The sequence below is a fragment of the Oncorhynchus nerka genome, linkage group LG10 (genome assembly GCF_034236695.1).
Source record: "Oncorhynchus nerka isolate Pitt River linkage group LG10, Oner_Uvic_2.0, whole genome shotgun sequence".
Classification (NCBI taxonomy): domain Eukaryota; kingdom Metazoa; phylum Chordata; class Actinopteri; order Salmoniformes; family Salmonidae; genus Oncorhynchus; species Oncorhynchus nerka.
The window spans coordinates 11,876,370-11,898,454 of record NC_088405.1 but is presented as its reverse complement, the minus strand read 5'-3'; the positions used below and the strand labels follow the sequence as shown (position 1 = coordinate 11,898,454).

Sequence of the window (22,085 nt, the reverse complement as noted above, 5' to 3'; positions counted from 1 at the left end):
GATGACGTGTTCACCGTAGTACGGACCTGTCTCATTTAGATTATGTGTTCACCGTAAACACGACCTGTCTCATTTAGATGATGTGTTCCCCGTAAGTACGACCTGTCTCATTTAGATGATGTGTTCACCGTAAGTACGACCTGTCTCATTGAGATGATGTGTTCACCGTAAACACGACCTGTCTCATTTAGATGACGTGTTCACCGTAAGTACGACCTGTCTCATTTAGATGATGTGTTCACCGTAAGTACGACCTGTCTCATTTAGATGACGTGTTCACCGTAAACACGACCTGTCTCATTTAGATGTTTAACTGTCAGAGATGATGTGTTCACCGTAAGTACGACCTGTCTCATTTAGATGATGTGTTCACCGTAAACACGACCTGTCTCATTGAGATGATGTGTTCACCGTAAACACGACCTGTCTCATTTAGATGTTTAACTGTGTCAGAGATGATGTGTTCACCGTAAGTACGACCTGTCTCATTTAGATGATGTGTTCACTGTAAGTACGACCTGTCTCATTTAGATGATGTGTTCACCGTAAGTACGACCTGTCTCATTTAGATGATGTGTTCACCGTAAGTACGACCTGTCTCATTTAGATGATGTGTTCACCGTAAGTACGACCTGTCTCATTTAGATGATGTGTTCACCGTAAATACGACCTGTCTCATTTAGATGATGTGTTCACCGTAAGTACGACCTGTCTCATTTAGATGATGTGTTCACCGTAAGTACGACCTGTCTCATTTAGATGATGTGTTCACCGTAAACACGACCTGTCTCATTGAGATGATGTGTTCACCGTAAACACGACCTGTCTCATTTAGATGTTTAACTGTGTCAGAGATGATGTGTTCACCGTAAGTACGACCTGTCTCATTTAGATGATGTGTTCACTGTAAGTACGACCTGTCTCATTTAGATGATGTGTTCACCGTAAGTACGACCTGTCTCATTTAGATGATGTGTTCACCGTAAGTACGACCTGTCTCATTTAGATGATGTGTTCACCGTAAGTACGACCTGTCTCATTTAGATGATGTGTTCACCGTAAACACGACCTGTCTCATTTAGATGTTTAACTGTGTCAGAGATGATGTGTTCACCGTAAACACGACCTGTCTCATTTAGATGATGTGTTCACCGTAAGTACGACCTGTCTCATTTAGATGATGTGTTCACCGTAAACACGACCTGTCTCATTTAGATGACGTGTTCACCGTAAACACGACCTGTCTCATTTAGATGATGTGTTCCCCGTAAGTACGACCTGTCTCATTTAGATGATGTGTTCACCGTAAGTACGACCTGTCTCATTTAGATGATGTGTTCACCGTAAGTACGACCTGTCTCATTTAGATGATGTGTTCACCGTAAGTACGACCTGTCTCATTTAGATGACGTGTTCACCGTAAACACGACCTGTCTCATTTAGATGACGTGTTCACCGTAAACACGACCTGTCTCATTTAGATGACGTGTTCACCGTAAACACGACCTGTCTCATTTAGATGTTTAACTGTCAGAGATGATGTGTTCACCGTAGAAAATCGACCTGTCTCATTTAGATGTTTAACTGTGTCAGAGATGATGTGTTCACGTAATCTGACCTGTCTCATTTAGATGTTTAACTGTGTCAGAGATGATGTGTCCACCCCGTAAACGACCTGTCTCATTGATGTTTAACTGTGTCCAGAGATGATGTGTTCACCGTAAAATGCTGACCTGTCTCATTTTAGATGATGTGTTCACCGTAAGTACGACCTGTCTCATTTAGATGTTTTGTTCATCAGAATGGCGTGTTCACATCGTGACCTGTCTCATTTAGATGATGTGTTCACCGTAAGTACGACCTGTCTCATTTAGATGAGTGTGTTCCTGTAACATTCGGCCTGTCTCATTTAGATGATGTGTTCACCGTAAGTACGACCTGTCTCATTTAGATGATGTATTCACCGTAAGTACGACCTGTCTCATTTAGATGATGTGTTCTGTAAATGACCGTCTCATTTAGATGACCGTAAGTACGACCTGTCTCATTTTAGATGATGTGTTCACCTGTCATTAGATGTTTAACTGTAACTGAGATGATGTAATGATTTCACCGTGAAATCGTGTCTCATTTAGATGATGTGTTACGTAAACACGACCTGTCTCATTTAGATGATGTGTTCACCGTAAACCACACGACCTGTCTCATTTAGATCATTTAACTGTCGTGGTTCACCGTAAGTACGACCTGTCTCATTTTAGATGATGTTCACCGTAAACACGAATCTGTCTCATTTAGATGTTTAACTGTGTCAGAGATGATGTATTTCACCGTAAACACGACCTGTCTCATTTAGATGATGTGTTCACCGTAAGTACGACCTGTCTCCATTTTAGATGATGTGTTGACGTGTCTCATTTTAGTGACCGTAAACACGACCTGTCTCATTTGAATAATTGTGTTCTGTGATAAACTGTCTCATTGAGATGATGTGTTCACCGTAAGTACGACCTGTCTCATTTAGATGATGTGTTCACCGTAAGTACGACCTGTCTCATTTAGATGATGTGTTCACCGTAAGTACGACCTGTCTCATTTAGATGATGTGTTCACCGTAAACACGACCTGTCTCATTTAGATGTTTAACTGTCAGAGATGATGTGTTCACCGTAAGTACGACCTGTCTCATTTAGATGATGTGTTCACCGTAAACACGACCTGTCTCATTTAGATGATGTGTTCACCGTAAGTACGACCTGTCTCATTGAGATGATGTGTTCACCGTAAGTACGACCTGTCTCATTTAGATGATGTGTTCACCGTAAACACGACCTGTCTCATTTAGATGATGTGTTCACCGTAAGTACGACCTGTCTCATTTAGATGATGTGTTCACCGTAAGTACGACCTGTCTCATTTAGATGATGTGTTCACCGTAAACACGACCTGTCTCATTTAGATGATGTGTTCACCGTAAACACGACCTGTCTCATTTAGATGTTTAACTGTCAGAGATGATTTGTTACGACCTGTCTCATTTAGATGATGTGTTCACTCCCAAACTGTCTCATTTTAGATGATGTATTTCACAGTGTGAATTTAGATGATGTATTCACATGAAAAAACTACGACCTGTCTCATTTTGATGTGACGTGATCTGTTCACCGTAAGTACGACCTTTGACCTGTCTCATTTAGATGATGTGTTCACCGTAAGTACGACCTGTCTCATTTTAGATGATGTGTTCAACGTAAACACGACCTGTCTCATTTAGATGCCCAACTGTTCAACAAACATAGACCTGTCTCATTTAGATGATGTGTTCACCGTAAACACGACCTGTCTCATTTAGATGTTTAACTGTCCAGAGATGATGTGTTCACTGTAAGTACGACCTGTCTCATTTAGATGATGTGTTCACCGTAAACACGACCTGTCTCATTTAGATGCGTATTTCACGTAAGTATGACCTGTCTCATTTAGATGATGTGTTCACCGTAAGTCGACCTGTCTCATTTAGATGAAACGTGTTTACAAACCTATATTTAAATGTGTTCACGACCTGTCTCATTTAGATGTTTAACTGTCAGAATGATGTGTTCACCGTAGAGTACGACCTGTCTCATTTAGATGATGTGTTCACCACGTAAACACGACCTGTCTCATTGAGATGATGTGTTCACTGTAAACACGACCTGTCTCATGTTTTTCGATGATGTGTTCACCGTAAATACGACCTGTCTCATTTAGATGATGTGTTCACCGTAAACACGACCTGTCTCATTTAGATGATGTGTTCACCGTAAGTCGACCTGTCATTTAGATGATGTGTTCACCGTAAAGTACGACCTGTCTCATTTAGATGATGTGTTCACCGTAAACACGACCTTCTCAGATGATGATGTGTTCACCGTAAGTACGACCCTGTCTCATTTAGATGTGTTCACCGTAAACACGACCTGTCTCATTTAGATGATGTGTTCACCGTAAACACGACCTGTCTCATTTAGATGATGTGTTACCGCAAACACGACCTGTCTCATTTAGATGATGTGTTCACCGTAAACACGACCTGTCTCATTTAGATGATGTGTTCACCGTAAACACGACCTGTCTCATTTAGATGATGTTTTGTCTCATTTAGATGATGTGTTCACCGTAAACACGACCTGTCTCATTTAGATGCTTAACTGTTCACCGTTAAAGTACGACCTGTCTCATTTAGATGATGTGTCTACCGTAAGTACTGTGTCATTTAGATGATGTGTTCACCGTAAACACGACCTGTCTCATGTTTTTAGATGATGTGTTCACTGTAAGTACGGCCTGTCTCATTTAGATGATGTGTTCACCGTAAACACGACCTGTCTCATTTAGATGATGTATTAAACACATTTAGATGATGTGTTCACCGTAAACACGACCTGTCTCTCATTTAGATGATGTGTTCACCGTAAACTGACCTGTCTCATTTAGATGATGTGTTACCGTGAACACGACCTGTCTCATTTAGATGATGTGTTCACCGTAAGTACGACCTGTCTCATTTAGATGATGTTTACCGTACTGACCTGTCTCATTTAGATGATGTGTTCACCGTAAACACGACCTGTCTCCATTTAGATGATGTGTTCACCGTAAACACGACCTGTCTCATTTAGATGATGTGTTCACCGTAAACACGACCTGTCTCATTTAGATGTTTAACTGACCTGTCTCAGAGATGATGTGTTGTTACGACCTGTCTCATTTAGATGATGTTCACCGTGAAGGACCTGTCTCATTTAGATGATGTGTTCACCGTAACACGACCTGTCTCATTTAGATGATGTGTTCACCGTAAACACGACCTGTCTCATTTAGATGATGTGTTCACCGTAAACACGACCTGTCTCATTTAGATGATTTGTTCACGTAAACACACCTGTCTCATTTAGATGATGTGTTCACCGTAAACACGACCTGTCTCATTTAGATGATGTGTTCACCGTAAACACGACCTGTCTCATTTAGAGTTTAACTGTCTCAGAGATGATGTGTTCACCGTAAAACACGACCTGTCTCATTTAGATGATGTGTTCACCGTAAACACGACCTGTCTCATTTAGATGATGTGTTCACCGTAGTACGACCTGTCTCATTTAGATGATGTGTTCACCGTAAAACACGACCTGTCTCATTTAGATGATGTGTTCACCGTAGTACGACCTGTCTCATTTAGATGATGTGTTCACCGTAAAACACGACCTGTCTCATTTAGATGTTTAACTGTCAGAGATGATGTGTTCACCGTAAGTACGACCTGTCTCATTTAGATGATGTGTTCACCGTAAACACGACCTGTCTCATTTAGATGATGTGTTCACCGTAAGTACGACCTGTCTCATTTAGATGATGTGTTCACCGTAAACACGACCTGTCTCATTTAGATGATGTGTTCACCGTAAACACGACCTGTCTCATTTAGATGATGTGTTCACCGTACGACCTGTCTCATTTAGATGATGTGTTCCCGTAAACACGACCTGTCTCATTTAGATGATGTTTTTAGATGTTCATTTAGATGTGTTCACCGTAAACACGACCTGTCTCATTTAGATGATGTGTTCACCGTAAACACGACCTGTCTCATTTAGATGACGTGTTACCGTAAACACGACCTGTCTCATTTAGATGTTTCAACTGTACAGTCTCATTTAGATGATGTGTTCACCGTAAACACGACCTGTCTCATTTAGATGTTTAACTGTCAGAGATGATGTGTTCACCGTAAGTACGACCTGTCTCATTTAGATGATGTGTTCACCGTAAACACGACCTGTCTCATTTAGATGATGTGTTCACCGTAAACACGACCTGTCTCATTTAGATGATGTGTTCACCGTAAACACGACCTGTCTCATTTAGATGATGTGTTCACCGTAAACACGACCTGTCTCATTTAGATGATGTGTTCACCGTAAGTACGACCTGTCTCATTTAGATGATGTGTTCACCGTAAACACGACCTGTCTCATTTAGATGATGTGTTCACCGTAAGTACGACCTGTCTCATTTAGATGATGTGTTCACCGTAAACACGACCTGTCTCATTTAGATGATGTGTTCACCGTAAACACGACCTGTCTCATTTAGATGATGTGTTCACCGTAAACACGACCTGTCTCATTTAGATGTGTTCACCGTAAACACGACCTGTCTCATTTAGATGATGTGTTCACCGTAAGTACGACCTGTCTCATTTAGATGATGTGTTCACCGTAAACACGACCTGTCTCATTTAGATGATGTGTTCACCGTAAACACGACCTGTCTCATTTAGATGATGTGTTCACCGTAAACACGACCTGTCTCATTTAGATGTTTAACTGTCAGAGATGTCTCATTTAGATGTTTAACACAGTCTCATTTAGATGATGTGTTCACCGTAAACACGACCTGTCTCATTTAGATGATGTTCACCGTTAACCTGTCTCAGAGATGATGTGTTCACCGTAAACACGACCTGTCTCATTTAGATGATGTGTTCACCGTAAACACGACCTGTCTCATTTAGATGATGTGTTCACCGTAAGTATGACCTGTCTCATTTAGATGATGTGTTCACCGTAAGTACGACCTGTCTCATTTAGATGATGTGTTCACCGTAAACACGACCTGTCTCATTTAGATGATGTGTTCACCGTAAACACGACCTGTCTCATTTAGATGTTTAACTGTCAGAGATGATGTGTTCACCGTAAGTACGACCTGTCTCATTTAGATGATGTGTTCACCGTAAACACGACCTGTCTCATTTAGATGATGTGTTCACCGTAAGTACGACCTGTCTCATTTAGATGATGTGTTCACCGTAAGTACGACCTGTCTCATTTAGATGATGTGTTCACCGTAAACGCGACCTGTCTCATTTAGATGATGTGTTCACTGTAAAGATGACCTGTCTCATTTAGATGTTTAACTGTCAGAGATGATGTGTTCACTGTAAAACACGACCTGTCTCATTTAGATGATGTGTTCAGTAAACACGACCTGTCTCATTTAGATGTGTTCACCGTAAACGACCTGTCTCATTTAGATGATGTGTTCACCGTAAGTATGACCTGTCTCATTTAGATGTGTTCACCGTAAACACGACCTGTCTCATTTAAGATGATGTGTTCACCGTAAGTACGACCTGTCTCATTTAGATGATGTGTTCACCGTAAACACGACCTGTCTCATTTAGATGTTTAACTGTCAGAGATGATGTGTTCCCCACGACCTGTCTCATTTAGATGATGTGTTCACCGTAAACACGACCTGTCTCATTTAGATGACGTGTTCACCGTAAGTACGACCTGTCTCATTTAGATGATGTGTTCACCGTAAACACGACCTGTCTCATTTAGATGATGTGTTCACCGTAAACACGACCTGTCTCATTTAGATGTTTAACTGTCAGAGATGATGTGTTCACCGTAAGTACGACCTGTCTCATTTAGATGATGTGTTCACCGTAAACACGACCTGTCTCATTTAGATGATGTGTTCACCGTAAACACGACCTGTCTCATTTAGATGATGTGTTCCGTAAGGCACGACCTGTCTCATTTAGATGACGTGTTCCCGTAAACACGACCTGTCTCATTTAGATGATGTGTTCACCGTAAACACGACCTGTCTCATTTAGATGATGTGTTCCCCGTAAACACGACCTGTCTCATTTAGATGATGTGTTCACCGTAAACACGACCTGTCTCATTTAGATGATGTGTTCACCGTAAGTACGACCTGTCTCATTTAGATGATGTGTTCACCGTAAAGTACGACCTGTCTCATTTAGATGATGTGTTCACCGTAAACACGACCTGTCTCATTTAGATGACGTGTTCACCGTAAACACGACCTGTCTCATTTAGATGATGTTTTACGACCTGTCTCATTTAGATGATGTGTTCACCGTAAGTACGACCTGTCTCATTTAGATGATGTGTTCACCGTAAGTACGACCTGTCTCATTTAGATGATGTGTTCACCGTAAGTACGACCTGTCTCATTTAGATGACGTGTTCACCGTAAACACGACCTGTCTCATTTAGATGACGTGTTCACCGTAAACACGACCTGTCTCATTTAGATGACGTGTTCACCGTAAACACGACCTGTCTCATTTAGATGTTTAACTGTCAGAGATGATGTGTTCACCGTAAGTACGACCTGTCTCATTTAGATGTTTAACTGTGTCAGAGATGATGTGTTCACCGTAAGTACGACCTGTCTCATTTAGATGTTTAACTGTGTCAGAGATGATGTGTCCACCGTAAGTACGACCTGTCTCATTTAGATGTTTAACTGTGTCAGAGATGATGTGTTCACCGTAAACACGACCTGTCTCATTTAGATGATGTGTTCACCGTAAGTACGACCTGTCTCATTTAGATGTTTAACTGTCAGAGATGACGTGTTCACCGTAAGTACGACCTGTCTCATTTAGATGATGTGTTCACCGTAAGTACGACCTGTCTCATTTAGATGATGTGTTCACTGTAAGTACGACCTGTCTCATTTAGATGATGTGTTCACCGTAAACACGACCTGTCTCATTTAGATGATGTGTTCACCGTAAGTACGACCTGTCTCATTTAGATGATGTGTTCACCGTAAGTACGACCTGTCTCATTTAGATGATGTGTTCACCGTAAGTACGACCTGTCTCATTTAGATGATGTGTTCACCGTAAACACGACCTGTCTCATTTAGATGATGTGTTCACCGTAAACACGACCTGTCTCATTTAGATGTTTAACTGTCAGAGATGATGTGTTCACCGTAAGTACGACCTGTCTCATTTAGATGATGTGTTCACCGTAAACACGACCTGTCTCATTTAGATGATGTGTTCACCGTAAGTATGACCTGTCTCATTTAGATGATGTGTTCACCGTAAGTACGACCTGTCTCATTTAGATGATGTGTTCACCGTAAACACGACCTGTCTCATTTAGATGATGTGTTCACCGTAAACACGACCTGTCTCATTTAGATGTTTAACTGTCAGAGATGATGTGTTCACCGTAAGTACGACCTGTCTCATTGAGATGATGTGTTCACCGTAAACACGACCTGTCTCATTTAGATGACGTGTTCACCGTAAGTACGACCTGTCTCATTTAGATGATGTGTTCACCGTAAGTACGACCTGTCTCATTTAGATGATGTGTTCACCGTTAACACGACCTGTCTCATTGAGATGATGTGTTCACCGTAAACACGACCTGTCTCATTTAGATGTTTAATTGTCAGAGATGATGTGTTCATGTTTAACTGTGTCAGAGATGATGTGTTTACGACCTGTCTCATTTAGATGATGTGTTCACTGTAAGTACGACCTGTCTCATTTAGATGATGTGTTCACCGTAAGTACGACCTGTCTCATTTAGATGATGTGTTCACCGTAAGTACGACCTGTCTCATTTAGATGATGTGTTCACCGTAAGTACGACCTCTCTCATTTAGATGATGTGTTCACCGTAAGTACGACCTGTCTCATTTAGATGATGTGTTCACCGTAAGTACGACCTGTCTCATTTAGATGATGTGTTCACCGTAAACACGACCTGTCTCATTTAGATGTTTAACTGTGTCAGAGATGATGTGTTCACCGTAAGTACGACCTGTCTCATTTAGATGATGTGTTCACCGTAAACACGACCTGTCTCATTGAGATGATGTGTTCACCGTAAACACGACCTGTCTCATTTAGATGTTTAACTGTGTCAGAGATGATGTGTTCCCCGTAAACACGACCTGTCTCATTTAGATGATGTGTTCACTGTAAGTACGACCTGTCTCATTTAGATGATGTGTTCACCGTAAGTACGACCTGTCTCATTTAGATGATGTGTTCACCGTAAGTACGACCTGTCTCATTTAGATGATGTGTTCACCGTAAACACGACCTGTCTCATTTAGATGATGTGTTCACCGTAAACACGACCTGTCTCATTTAGATGTTTAACTGTGTCAGAGATGATGTGTTCACCGTAAACACGACCTGTCTCATTTAGATGATGTGTTCACCGTAAGCACGACCTGTCTCATTTAGATGACGTGTTCACCGTAAACACGACCTGTCTCATTTAGATGATGTGTTCCCCGTAAGTACGACCTGTCTCATTTAGATGATGTGTTCACCGTAAACACGACCTGTCTCATTTAGATGATGTGTTCCCCGTAAGTACGACCTGTCTCATTTAGATGATGTGTTCACCGTAAGTACGACCTGTCTCATTTAGATGATGTGTTCACCGTAAGTACGACCTGTCTCATTTAGATGACGTGTTCACCGTAAACACGACCTGTCTCATTTAGATGACGTGTTCACCGTAAACACGACCTGTCTCATTTAGATGTTTAACTGTCAGAGATGATGTGTTCACCGTAAGTACGACCTGTCTCATTTAGATGTTTAACTGTGTCAGAGATGATGTGTTCACCGTAAGTACGACCTGTCTCATTTAGATGTTTAACTGTGTCAGAGATGATGTGTCCACCGTAAGTACGACCTGTCTCATTTAGATGTTTAACTGTGTCAGAGATGATGTGTTCACCGTAAACACGACCTGTCTCATTTAGATGATGTGTTCACCGTAAGTACGACCTGTCTCATTTAGATGTTTAACTGTCAGAGATCATTTAGATGATGTGTTCACCGTAAACACGACCTGTCTCATTTAGATGATGTGTTCACCGTAAAACACGACCTGTCTCATTTAGATGATGTGTTCACTGTAAACACGACCTGTCTCATTTAGATGATGTGTTCACCGTAAACACGACCTGTCTCATTTAGATGATGTGTTCACCGTAAACACGACCTGTCTCATTTAGATGATGTGTTCACCGTAAGTACGACCTGTCTCATTTAGATGATGTGTTCACCGTAAGTACGACCTGTCTCATTTAGATGATGTGTTCACCGTAAGTACGACCTGTCTCATTTAGATGATGTGTTCACCGTAAACACGACCTGTCTCATTTAGATGTTTAACTGTCAGAGATGATGTGTTCACCGTAAGTACGACCTGTCTCATTTAGATGATGTGTTCACCGTAAACACGACCTGTCTCATTTAGATGATGTGTTCACCGTAAGTACGACCTGTCTCATTTAGATGATGTGTTCACCGTAAACACGACCTGTCTCATTTAGATGATGTGTTCACCGTAAACACGACCTGTCTCATTTAGATGATGTGTTCACCGTAAGTACGACCTGTCTCATTTAGATGATGTGTTCACCGTAAACACGACCTGTCTCATTTAGATGATGTGTTCACCGTAAACACGACCTGTTTCATTTAGATGATGTGTTCACCGTAAACACGACCTGTCTCATTTAGATGATGTGTTCACCGTAAACACGACCTGTCTCATTTAGATGTGTTCACCGTAAACACGACCTGTCTCATTTAGATGATGTGTTCACCGTAAGTACGACCTGTCTCATTTAGATGATGTGTTCACCGTAAGTACGACCTGTCTCATTTAGATGATGTGTTCACCGTAAACACGACCTGTCTCATTTAGATGTTTAACTGTCAGAGATGATGTGTTCACCGTAAGTACGACCTGTCTCATTTAGATGATGTGTTCACCGTAAGTACGACCTGTCTCATTTAGATGATGTGTTCACCGTAAACACGACCTGTCTCATTTAGATGTTTAACTGTCAGAGATGATGTGTTCACCGTAAGTACGACCTGTCTCATTTAGATGATGTGTTCACCGTAAACACGACCTGTCTCATTTAGATGATGTGTTCACCGTAAACACGACCTGTCTCATTTAGATGATGTGTTCACCGTAAACACGACCTGTCTCATTTAGATGTGTTCACCGTAAACACGACCTGTCTCATTTAGATGATGTGTTCACCGTAAGTACGACCTGTCTCATTTAGATGATGTGTTCACCGTAAGTACGACCTGTCTCATTTAGATGATGTGTTCACCGTAAACACGACCTGTCTCATTTAGATGATGTGTTCACCGTAAGCACGACCTGTCTCATTTAGATGATGTGTTCACCGTAAACACGACCTGTCTCATTTAGATGTTTAACTGTCAGAGATGATGTGTTCACCGTAAGTACGACCTGTCTCATTTAGATGATGTGTTCACCGTAAACACGACCTGTCTCATTTAGATGATGTGTTCACCGTAAACACGACCTGTCTCATTTAGATGATGTGTTCACCGTAAGTACGACCTGTCTCATTTAGATGATGTGTTCACCGTAAACACGACCTGTCTCATTTAGATGATGTGTTCACCGTAAACACGACCTGTCTCATTTAGATGTTTAACTGTCAGAGATGATGTGTTCACCGTAAGTACGACCTGTCTCATTTAGATGATGTGTTCACCGTAAACACGACCTGTCTCATTTAGATGATGTGTTCACCGTAAGTACGACCTGTCTCATTTAGATGATGTGTTCACCGTAAGTACGACCTGTCTCATTTAGATGATGTGTTCACCGTAAACACGACCTGTCTCATTTAGATGATGTGTTCACCGTAAGTACGACCTGTCTCATTTAGATGATGTGTTCACCGTAAACACGACCTGTCTCATTTAGATGATGTGTTCACCGTAAACACGACCTGTTTCATTTAGATGATGTGTTCACCGTAAACACGACCTGTCTCATTTAGATGATGTGTTCACCGTAAACACGACCTGTCTCATTTAGATGTGTTCACCGTAAACACGACCTGTCTCATTTAGATGATGTGTTCACCGTAAGTACGACCTGTCTCATTTAGATGATGTGTTCACCGTAAGTACGACCTGTCTCATTTAGATGATGTGTTCACCGTAAACACGACCTGTCTCATTTAGATGTTTAACTGTCAGAGATGATGTGTTCACCGTAAGTACGACCTGTCTCATTTAGATGATGTGTTCACCGTAAACACGACCTGTCTCATTTAGATGATGTGTTCACCGTAAACACGACCTGTCTCATTTAGATGTTTAACTGTCAGAGATGATGTGTTCACCGTAAGTACGACCTGTCTCATTTAGATGATGTGTTCACCGTAAACACGACCTGTCTCATTTAGATGATGTGTTCACCGTAAACACGACCTGTCTCATTTAGATGATGTGTTCACCAAAACACGACCTGTCTCATTTAGATGTGTTCACCGTAAAACACGAACCTGTCTCATTTAGATGATGTGTTCACCGTAAGTACGACCTGTCTCATTTAGATGATGTGTTCACCGTAAGTACGACCTGTCTCATTTAGATGATGTGTTCACCGTAAGTACGACCTGTCTCATTTAGATGATGTGTTCACCGTAAACACGACCTGTCTCATTTAGATGTTTAACTGTCAGAGATGATGTGTTCACCGTAAGTACGACCTGTCTCATTTAGATGATGTGTTCACCGTAAACACGACCTGTCTCATTTAGATGATGTGTTCACCGTAAACACGACCTGTCTCATTTAGATGATGTGTTCACCGTAAACACGACCTGTTTCATTTAGATGATGTGTTCACCGTAAACACGACCTGTCTCATTTAGATGATGTGTTCACCGTAAACACGACCTGTCTCATTTAGATGATGTGTTCACCGTAAACATTTAGATGTTTCATTTAGATGATGTGTTCACCGTAAGTACGACCTGTCTCATTTAGATGATGTGTTCACCGTAAACACGACCTGTCTCATTTAGATGATGTGTTCACCGTAAACACGACCTGTCTCATTTAGATGATGTGTTCACCGTAAACACGACCTGTCTCATTGAGATGTTTAACTGTCAGAGATGAATGTCATAGATGTGGTTATGGTGATGACTATCATTACATTACATAAGCCCAGCCCAAAGCCCTGATCTATCATAGGTCACTCATTAAAGCACCCATGTTACCTGTCTACCCCTCACTACACCCTCTGTTACGGGTCTGTGGTGTGTGTGTGGGTGTGTGTGTGTGTGTGTGTGTTACCTACACCATCCTCCTGTAGCGTGACACTGGGAGCAGCAGGCAGGGTCAAAAGGTCACTTCCTGTTACCACCACCTCCCCCCACCACTCACTACAATCAAACTAACGTTGGCAGCTGCATCTAAGCTTTGTCACACTGTGATTTACCAGCAGTCAGAGAGAGAGATGGGGGGGGTGGGGGTTAGAGGAAGTGGCTCATCTTGACTTCAACTGTCTGTTAGAGCTAGATGAATGGTCTGAGTTTACACACATACCTCTGCACAGGCTCAGGCTCCTGTCCTCTTTAGGCACCTCTCCTAAAGTTATCAGCAGTGGCCCGGTGTGTTATGAGGTGGGTGGTGACGTGTCAGACAGGATATACTGATTTACTACCCTGTGTACACACACACACACAAGAGAAGGGGAGGGACAGGGCTAGGAAGCACATTCTTCCTCAATTATTCCTCATGGGCTAGCTTATACTTAACCCAACTCCCCCGGGAGTGAACACTATTTTTGTTGAGAGAGAGAGAGGACAGAGAGAGAGAGACATAGAAATTGAGAAGGAGAGTGAGACACAGAGAGAGACAGAGAAATTGAGAAGGAGAGTGAGACACAGAGAGACAGAGAAATTGAGAAGGAGAGTGAGACAGAGAGAGACAGAGAAATTGAGAAGGAGAGTGAGACAGAGAGAGACAGAGAAATTGAGAAGGAGAGTGAGACAGAGAGAGACAGAGAAATTGAGGAGAGTGAAACACAGAGAGAGACAGAGAAATTGAGAAGGAGAGTGAGACAGAGAGAGACAGAGAAATTGAGGAGAGTGAGACACAGAGAGAGACAGAGAAATTGAGAAGGAGAGTGAGACACAGAGAGACAGAGAAATTGAGAAGGAGAGTGAGACACAGAGAGACAGAGAAATTGAGGAGAGTGAGACACAGAGAGACAGAGAGAAATTGAGAGGAGAGTGAGACAGAGAGAGACAGAGAAATTGAGGAGAGAGAGACACAGAGAGACAGAGAAATTGAGGAGAGTGAGACAGAGAGAGACAGAGAAATTGAGGAGAGTGAGACACAGAGAGAGACAGAGAAATTGAGGAGAGTGAGACACAGAGAGAGACAGAGAAATTGAGAAGGAGAGTGAGACACAGAGAGACAGAGAAATTGAGAAGGAGAGTGAGACACAGAGAGACAGAGAAATTGAGGAGAGTGAGACACAGAGAGAGAGGTGTATTTTGCTGCCATTCTTCTAGTTTTGAGACATTTAGCTGCTGTCTTCCTCTTTCACCCCCCCCCTTCCCCCTCTTCTCTCCACAACATCCTCTCTCTCTCTCTCTCTCTCTCTGTGTGTCTCTCTGTCTCCCCTGTGTGTGGTGGGCTGCAGTAGAAACAGAGGAGAGGTGGTCTGTGTAGTGAATGATCAGCAGTAATGAGAGCAGAGTTGTATTCACTAGACACCAAATGGAAGAAAACACAGAAACAGGGAGGGACTACCTCAACTTGGCCAATAAGAAACACTTGTTTTTTGTTTTCTGTTGCAAAAATGTTTTCCTACGATGTGCACTAATGAATATGACCCAGAGCTGGTGGCAGGGGTAGCCAGAACCGATTGACAGACAGGAGTACCCCAAGATCCACCCACTTGCAGCTCCAGAGAGAGAGGGGAGGAGGGGGTGGTACAGGGGGTTTGGGTTGGGGTTGTTGTTATTTTTGGGCCAGCCATTCTGAAGGGCTTTGTAACAACCAATCAACATTACAGTCCACTCTGTGGGTAGATCTCAACGCTGTCCATGGAGGGAGGAGAGAGGGAGGAGAAGTTAAGTTTAGTCCAACATGGATCACCATAAAGCAAACCAGTGGGGGGGGGGGGGGACCGGTTGAAAAAGCTAAATAAAGTGGCTCTACACACTTCCCCGACAGACAGACAGACAGACAGACAGACAGACAGACAGACAGACAGACAGACAGAAAGGTCAGAGGCCTTTGCGTCCTAAATAACACCCTATTTCCTGGTCTAAAGTAGTGCACTATATAGGGAATAGGGCTCTGGTCTAAAGTAGTGCACTATATAGGGAATAGGGCTCTGGTCTAAAGTAGTGCACTATATAGGGAATAGGGCTCTGGTCTAAAGTAGTGCACTATATAGAGAATAGGGCTCTGGTCTAAAGTAGTGCACTATATAGGGAATAGGGTTCTGGTTTAAGTAGTGCACTATATAGGAATAGGGCTCTGGTCTAAAAGTAGTGCACTATATAGGGAATAGGGCTCTGGTCAAAGTAGTGCACTATATAGGAATAGGGCTCTGGTCTAAAGTAGAATAGGCACTATATAGGGAATAGAGCTCTGGTCTAAAGTAATGCACTATATAGGGAATAGGGCTCTGGTCTAAAGTAGTGCAATTATATAGGGAATAGGGCTCTGGTCTAAAGTAGTGCACTATATAGGGAATAGGGCTCTGGTCTAAAGTAATGCACTATATAGGGCACCATTTGGAACATAGGGGCAAAAGTCATGTTCAGCCTGTCAGTCAGTCCTCTGCTGCCTGCAATGCCCCCAGAGGCTGTCCACCTGCCTGCCTGTCCAAAATATCTGTCTGGGCACTCAGCAATGTGGAGTCAGACAGACACCCACAATGTGTAGAGTCAGCTGGCTGCTGGTCGGCTAGCCGGCGGTGTGTTTTGTGTCTGGCCAAGGTTTGACTTGGACCAAAGCCTGAGGAGGAAAGGGGCCAGGATAATGCTACTCACACAGGCTGGAAGTAGACCTGAGAGAGAGAGGGTGGGGGGGGCGAGAGGGGGTAAGGGGGTGGGGAGCAGAGAGGGTCGAGGTGGAGGGAAGCAGAGACAGGGGGGAGAGACAGAGGGGGGAAAGGGGGCAGAGACAGGGGGAGGGGCAGAGACAGAGGGGGAAGCAGAGACAGAGGGGGAAGGGGGCAGAGACAGAGGGGGAGCAGAGACAGAGGGGGAAGCAGAGACAGGGGGAAGGGGGCAGAGACAGAGAGGGGGGAGCAGAGACAGAGGGGGGAGCAGAGACAGAGGGGGAGCAGAGACAGAGGGGGAAGGGGCAGAGACAGAGGGGGGCAGAGACAGAGTGGGGAAGGGGGCAGAGACAGAGGCAGAGGGGGATATTTGGAGAGAGAAATACACTGAAGCCGGTCCTGGAACTGCAGAGGTAGATCTGTGTAAAGAGAGGCCATAGAGAAACAGAATCAGAGAGAGACATTTTGGGGTGACTGATGGCCAGTGAAACAACTCAAACAACAATATAGACAATTTGCTCAAACCAAACCTGCCCACTGACAACTGCTTGTCCAATCAGAGCTTTACTGACTCTTGTGGTTTTGTCTTTTGTCCAATCAGAATGCCACAGACAGCTCGTCTAACTCCTCCTCCGAGAGACTGGAGCCCTGTCTGCAGCCACTGGACTCCCTCCCCCGCTGACTCATCCCACTTACACAACAACTGCATCCTGGGAAACGACCTCTACGAACCCTATAGGTTGTCAGACCACTACTTCCTAGATCTGGTAAGCCAATGGGAGGAGAGTAAGGGATGGGATGATGTTGACACTGGATGTGTCTCCCTGACCCAGTATGTAATACCAACATGTTTCAAGCAGACCACCATAGTCTCTGTGCCCAAGAACGCCATGGTAACATGTCTAAATTACTACCGACCCGTAACACTCACGTCTGTAGCCATGAAGTGCTTTGAAAGGCAGGTCATGGCTCACATCAACACTATCATCCCAGAAACCCTAGACCCACCCAATTTGCATACCGCCCCAACCGATCCACAGATGATGCAATCTCTATTGGACTCCACACTGCCCTTTCCCACCTGGACAAAAGGAACACCTACGTGAGAATGCTGTTCATTGACTACAGCTCAGAGTTCAACACCATAGTGCCCTCAAAGTTCATCAATAAGCTAAGGATCCTGGGACTGAACACCTCCCTCTGCAACAGGATCCTGGACTTCCTGACGGGCCGCCCCCCAGGTGGTGAGGGTAGTTAACAACACATTTGCCATGCTGATCCTCAACACGGGGCCTCAAGGGTGCGTGCTCAGTCCCCTCCTGTACTCCCTGTTCACAGACAACTGCGTGGCCATGCACGACTCCAGCACCATCATTAAGTTTGCAGACGACACAACAGTGGTAGGCCTGATCACCGACAACGATGACACAGCCTATAAGGAGGAGGTCAGAGACTTGTCAGTGTGGTGCCAGGACAACAACATCTCCCTCAACGTGAGCAAGACGAAGGAGCTGATCGTGTACTACAGGAAAAGGCGGGCTGAGCACACCCCTATTCACATCAACGTGGCTGTAGTGGAGCAGGTTGAGAGTTTCAAGTTCCTTGGTGTCCACATCACCAACAAACTAAAATGGTCCAAACACACGAAGACAGTCGTGAAGAGGGCACGACAAAACCTATTCCCCCTCAGGAGACTAAAAAGATTTGGCATGGGTCCTCAGATCCTCAAAAGGATCTACAGCTGCACCATCGAGAGCAGCTTGACTGGTTTCATCAGCGCCTGGTATGGCAAATGCTCAGCCTCCGACCGCAAGGCACTACAGAGGGTAGTGCGTAAGGCCCAGTACATCACTGGGGCCAAGCTTCGTGCCATCCAGGACCTCTATACCAGGCGGTGTCAGAGGAAGGCCCTAAAAAATTGTCAAGACTCTAGCCACCCAAGTCATAGACTGTTCTCTCTGCTACTACATGGCAAACGGTACCGGAGCACCAAGTCTGGGACTAAAAGGTACCTGAACATCTTCTACCCCCAAACCATTAGACTGCTGAACATATTCTACCTCCAAACCATTAGACTGCTGAACATCTTCTACCCCCAACCCATTAGACTGCTGAACATCTTCTACCCCCAAACCATTAGACTGCTGAACATCTTCTACCCCCAACCCATTAGACTGTTGAACATCTTCTACCCCCAACCCATTAGACTGCTGAACATCTTCTACCCCAACCCATTAGACTGCTGAACATCTTCTACCCCCAAACCATTAGACTGCTGAACATCTTCTACCCCCAAACCATTAGACTGCTGAACATCTTCTACCCCCAAACCATTAGACTGCTGAACATCTTCTACCCCCAAACCATTAGACTGCTGAACATCTTCTACCCCCAAACCATTAGACTGCTGAACATCTTCTACCCCCAAACCATTAGACTGCTGAACAGCTTCTACCCCCAAACCATTAGACTGCTGAACAGGTTCTACCCCCAAACCATTAGACTGCTGAACAGGTTCTACCCCCAAACCATTAGACTGCTGAACATATTCTACCTCCAAACCATTAGACTGCTGAACATCTTCTACCCCCAAACCATTAGACTGCTGAACATCTTCTAACCCCAACCCATTAGACTGCTGAACATCTTCTACCCCCAAACCATTAGACTGCTGAACATCTTCTACCCCCAAACCATTAGACTGCTGAACATCTTCTACCCCAAACCATTAGACTGCTGAACAGGTTCTACCCCCAAACCATTAGACTGCTGAACAGGTTCTACCCCCAAACCATTAGACTGCTGAACAGCTTCTACCCCCAAACCATAAGACTGCTGAACCGGTTCTACCCCAAACCATTAGACTGCTGAACAGCTTCTACCCCCAAACCATTAGACTGCTGAACAGCTTCTACCCCCAACCAATTAGACTGCTGAATAGCTTCTACCCCCAAACCATTAGACTGCTGAACATCTTCTACCCCCAAACCATTAGACTGCTGAACAGCTTCTACCCCCAAACCATTAGACTGCTGAACATCTTCTACCCCCAAACCATAAGACTGCTGAACAGCTTCTACCCCAAACCATGAGAAGTTTGGACTTTTTTTCCAAACCTCCATAATCACTAATGCCGGCCCCCATTGATTTGGGGCCGTAGTATGTGCTCCCATAGCGGGCATGGAGGTCAGGATGCCCCTTAAATGCATTTCAAACCGTTTTGAAAATGGGGGCTTGGTAACCCAAAAATAAAACCAGGTGCCCGAAAAACATGCAATGAACAGAGATGCCTGGACTTTTTTTCAAACCTTCCGTGAATCACTTCAGGCCGGCCCCCATTAAACTACCTCTACTAACCCGTACCCCCTGTATATAGCCTCGTTATTGTTATTTTACTGTTACTTTTTTGACATGTACTTTGCATTTGTCTTACTCTGCATAACAGCAGTCAGCGTTTTACCCACCTCATCGTTTACCACTTCATCACTGCATATTACTAATAGTAATGCATATATTTAGAGAATACTGTGTAGTAAAATGTACACAGTGGAACTATAAATACGAAAGTTACACAGCATCATCCACACCATGTCTGTAGCTCCAACTTGTTATCTAATGACATTTGTTCAATTCTAGGCATTTGTTCATCCCCCCTCTCCTCTCTCTCTCTCTCTCCCTCCCTCTCCTCTCTCTCCTCTCCTCTCTCCCTCTCTCTCTCTCTCTCCCTCCCTCTCTCTCTCTCTCTCCCTCCTCTCTCTCTCTCTCTCTCCCTCTCTCTCCTCTCCCTCCCTCTCCTCTCTCTCTCTCTCCTCCCTCTCCCCTCTCTCTCTCTCTCCCTCCCCTCCCCTCTCCTCTCTCTCTCTCTCCCCTCTCCCTCTCCCTCTCCTCTCCCTCTCTCTCTCCCTCTCTCTCCCTCTCTCTCTCTCCCTCGCTCCTCCCTCTCCCTCTCTCCTCTCTCTCTCCTCCCCTCTCCCTCCTCTCTCTCTCCCCTCTCTCTCCCTCCCTCCTCTCTCTCTCTCTCTCCCTCCCCTCTCCCTCTCTCCCTCCCTCTCTCTCTCTCTCCCTCTCCTCTCCTCTCTCTCTCTCTCTCTCTCTCTCTCTCCTCTCCTCCTCTCTCTCCCCTCTCTCTCTCCCTCTCCCTCTCTCCTCTCTCTCTCTCTCTCCCTCTCTCTCTCTCTCTCCTCTCTCTCCTCTCCCTCTCTCCTCTCTCTCTCCTCTCTCTCTCTCTCCTCTCTCTCCTCTCCTCTCTCTCTCTCTCTCCTCTCCTCTCGCTCTCCTCCCTGCAGCCTCTGCCCCGCATCCCTCGCCACGTCACCTTTCAGGACGACGAGGAGATCGTCAGGATCAACCCTCGGGAACGTTCCTGGGAGCTCCCCTCGGAATCCTCCTCCCGCTCGGAACTCCACATGGACCAACTAGAACGCTCCTGGCTCACGGGCTATGAGGACTACCGCCACGCCACCGTGCGCCACAAATACATCCGCCCGCCAGACGACTCTGAGTCCTATGTCCACTTCGCTAAGAGCGAGCCCCACAAACACCACTATAGTTATCCCCTGGTATCCACACCGGTAGATTCCTCCGACCCCAAACCTACCTTCAGACCTTTACCCAAGAGGCACCACTACTCCGGCTTGGGTTCGCAGCACCGCCGTCCAGGGATGAGGGCTTCGGGGGGCGTGGTCTCTACCCAGCCCCAGCCCCTCCTCCTGGCTCGTCTGATGGACAGGACAAGAAGTCTGAGGAGGGCGGGGTTGGCGAGCGCCTGCAGTGCCAATACTGCGGCGAAACGTTCTACGGCGGTAACAACCGCCGGGGGCGCTGCCAGGACGCGCCGGACCCGATCAGGGTGTGCGTCCGGAGGGTCAGCTGCATGTGGCTGGCCGACACACTGCTGTACCACTGCATGTCTGACCCGGAGGGGGACTACTCAGACCCCTGCTCCTGTGAGGGGGGTGGCGAGGGGAGGCTGGGCACGCGCTGGGCAGCTCTGCTGGGGTTGTCCCTAGTGGCGCCGTGTCTCTGTCTGTACCCGCCCCTTCACGCCTGCCACCGGGCCGGGTGGCATGTGGGAGCTGCGGGGGCAGGCATGAAGCCTCAATGACATAAACCCAAAAACACATGGAGGGGAAGGAGGGGGGAAGAAGAGAGAGGTCCTATGCCCCATTTTGGTTTTGTGGTTTTGTTACTCTACAGATGGACGTGTATATACAGCGTTGGCGTGTTGTGGCTGCCATTTTGAAATGGCGTAAAGATTGATACGCTCCTTCTTGTGTACTTGTCCTTCTCTCTCTCCTCTTTCCACGTGACTGTCTTGTTCCCTCCATTCCTGTTTGAGGGAGGGAC

The 22,085-nt window shown here is 45.0% G+C and overlaps 1 pseudogene; it reads left to right on the top strand.

Moving 5' to 3' along the window:
* Positions 1–15,537: 15,537 nt before the first annotated feature.
* LOC135573616 (sprouty-related, EVH1 domain-containing protein 2-like) lies at positions 15,538–21,848 on the top strand (annotated as a pseudogene).
* The last annotated feature ends 237 nt before the right edge of the window (positions 21,849–22,085 follow it).